This window comes from Ranitomeya variabilis, chromosome 1, assembly GCF_051348905.1.
Source record: "Ranitomeya variabilis isolate aRanVar5 chromosome 1, aRanVar5.hap1, whole genome shotgun sequence".
Taxonomy (NCBI): Eukaryota; Metazoa; Chordata; class Amphibia; order Anura; family Dendrobatidae; genus Ranitomeya; species Ranitomeya variabilis.
In genome coordinates, this window is record NC_135232.1 from 44,092,332 (window position 1) to 44,095,896 (window position 3,565).

Below are 3,565 nucleotides of genomic sequence, written 5' to 3' on the forward strand. Positions count from 1 at the left end.
CATCTCTGGTTCTTTATCTCACATCTTCTTTTGCCGCCCACCTCCCACAATGCAATCATTAACCCCTTCACCCCCGGAGCTTTTTCCGTTTTTCCGTTTTCGTTTTTCGCTCCCCTCCTTCCCAGAGCCATAACTTTTTTATTTTTCCGTCAATTTGGCCATGTGAGGGCTTATTTTTTGCGGGACGAGTTGTACTTTTGAACGACATCATTGGTTTTAGCATGTCGTGTACTAGAAAACGGGAAAAAAATTCCAAGTGCAGTGAAATTGCAAAAAAAGTGCAATCCCACACTTGTTTTTTGCTTGCCTATTTTGCTAGGTTCACTAAATGCTAAAACTGACCTGCCATTATGATTCTCCAGGTCACTACGAGTTCATAGACACCTAACATGACTAGGTTATTTTTCACCTAAGTGGTGAAAAAAAATTCCAAACTTTGCAAAAAACAAAACAAAACAAAATTGCGCCATTTTCCGATACTCGTAGCGTCTCCATTTTTCGTGATCTGGGGTCAGGTGAGGGCTTATTTTTTGCGTGCCGAGCTGGCATTTTTAATGATAGCATTTTGGTGTAGATACGTTCTTTTGATCGCCCGTTATTGCATTTTAATGCAATGTCGTGGCGACCAAAAAAACGTAAATCTGGCGTTTCTAATTTTTTTCTCATTACGCCATTTAGCGATCAGGTTAATGCTTTTTTTTAATTGATAGATCGGGCGATTCTGAACGCGGCGATACCAAATATGTGTAGGTTTTTGGTTTTTTTTATTGATTTATTTTGATTGGGGCGAAAGGGGGGTGATTTAAACTTTTATGTTTTTTTTATTTTTTTCACATTTTTAAAAACTTTTTTTTTTTACTTTTGCCATGCTTCTATAGCCTCCATGGGAGGCTAGAAGCAGGCACAGCCCGATCGGCTCTGCTACATAACAGCGATCATCAGATCGCTGTTATGTAGCTAAAATGCAGGTGTGCTGTGAGCGCCGACCACAGGGGGGCGCTCACAGCCACCGGCAATCAGTAACCATAGAGGTCTCAAGGACCTCTATGGTTACAATGGAGGAGCATCGCCGACCCCCGATCATGTGACAGGGGTCGGCGATGCGCTCATATCCGGCCGCACGGCCGGATGCGGTAGTTAAATGCCGCTGTCTGCGCTTGACAGCGGCATTTAACTAGTTAATAGCGGCGGGTGATCGCGATTTCACCCGCCGCTATTGCGCGCACATGTCAGCTGTAAAAAACAGCTGACATGTCGCGACTTTGATGTGCGCTCACCGCCGGAGCGCACATCAAAGCGGGGGTCCCGACATGTGACGTACTATACCGTCACATGTCGGGAAGGGGTTAAATGGGTATTCCCATCTCCAAAATCCTCTCTATATGGAGTCGGTGTACTAATAATAATATTAGCAAATACCTCCAATTAGAAATGTAGTATAGTTCTTCTGATTCACTATGTTGCTTACCCCATGTGCAAGGCATTGCAGTAGCTTAGGTATCCATGATTACGACCACTCATATAGTGACAGTTGCTAGTGGTCATAATAACCATAAATACCGAAGCTACTGTAATTTCCTGCAGATGGGGTAAGCATCATAGTTTATCAGAAGAACTATACTCCATTTGTAATTGGAGATATTTGCTAATATTATTATTGCACCTACTACATATTGGGATAGGATCTTGGAAATTCCTGTCTGTTAGGCAATTCCTGCATGTGTTGAATTTGTCGAACAGCCGCGAGACATGCAGCCACGGGGATTCGAACATATTTTTCAAGCTTGCTGAAGACACTCTGTTAGGACCCGAGCATGATCAGATAACACCTTATCCCGGCACGATCACTCATCACTAATAACCATCTGTCAGGCAAAAAGGAGGACCAGATTTCAATACCCCAACCTTCTGTTCTTAGGGAAAATAAGCCGCTGTCACTAGGGTGTTGCAGCGTATTTTTCTCTCCCCATTGGCCAGTTTTAGTCCAATAAGAAAATGGACATTTCCCCTTTAAGAGTATATTCAGAGTTTTTTTACCCAAGGATTTTTTTAAGAGTATTCTCTCCAAAAACTGCTTCAAATACTCTTCAACCCCTTTACGACCTTGCAACTTTCCATCTTTGCGTTTTTGTTTTTTTTTTGCTCCCCTTCTTTCTAGAGCCATCTTTTTTTTTTTTTTCCATCAATATGGCCGTATGAGGGCTTGTTTTTTGCGGGACGAGTTGTACTTTTGAATAACACCATTGATTTTACCATATAGTGTACTGGAAAACAGGAAAAAAATTCCAAGTGCGGGGAAATTGCAAGTGCAATTCACAATTTTTTATTTTTCTTATTACCATGGTCGTAAGGTCAGTGAGGGACTTTGTACTGTAATTGGGGATACATTTTCGATAATAGTTTGCGGTCCCTTAGGAATGCGCAGACCGGTTTTTGGTTGGCTGGATGAGGCCACTGGGTAATGGCTTCTACTTTTGCAGGTTGTGGATGAATTCACCCATTTCTCACCCAATGTGCCAGGTATAGTACCTCCGCCATCTGGCACTTGTTGGGACGGGTGGTAAGCTGGGCCTTTGCTACCCTCTGCAGCACATTGGGACATGTGCTAAAGATGCTCTTCCCAGGTGTGGCTGAAGATAGCTATGTCATCCAGGTAGGCCTGGGCATACTCTTGACATCCCTCAAGTAATGGTCCACCATTCTTTGGAAGTGTAGCCGCGGCATTTTTCATCCCAAATGGTATGCTGGTAAATTCATACAGGCCAAAAGGGAGGGATGAATGCAGACTTCTCTTGAGCCTCTTTTGTGAGTGGGATCTGCCAGTATCTCTAGCTCAGATCAAGGGTAGATATAAACCAGGATCTGCCTAATCTGTCAAGTAGTTCATCCACACGGGGCGTGGGGTAGGCGTCTATAATGATGACTTCATTGAGTCGCTTATAGTTCATCAGACCTCCAAACTCTGCATTCAAGCCACAGTACACTGAAGACAGTGAAGCATGGTGGTGAAGCACCGTGACACTGAAGACAGTGAAGCATCATGATATGGGCATGTTTCTCTTACTATGGTGCCGGACCTATTTACCGCATACCAGGGATCATGGACCAGTTTGCATATATTACAATACTTGAAGAGGTCACGTTGCCTTATGCTGAAGAGAACTTGCCCTTGAAATGAGGGTTTCAAAAAGACAATGACCCTAAACACACCAGTAAACAAGCAAAATCTTGGTTCCAGTCCCAACAAAATTGAGGTTATGGAGCGGCCAGCCCAATCCCTAGACCTTAATCCGATAGACACTTGTGGGGTGACATTAACCCCTTCACCCCCAAGGGTGGTTTGCACGTTAATGACCGGGCCAATTTTTACAATTCTGACCACTGTCCCTTTATGAGGTTATAACTCTGGAACGCTTCAACGGATCTTGGCGATTCTGACATTGTTTTCTCGTGACATATTGTACTTCATGATAGTGGTAAAATTTATTTGATATTACCTGCGTTTATTTGCAAAAAAAATGGAAATTTGGCAAAAATTTTGAAAATTTTGCAATTTTCCAACTTT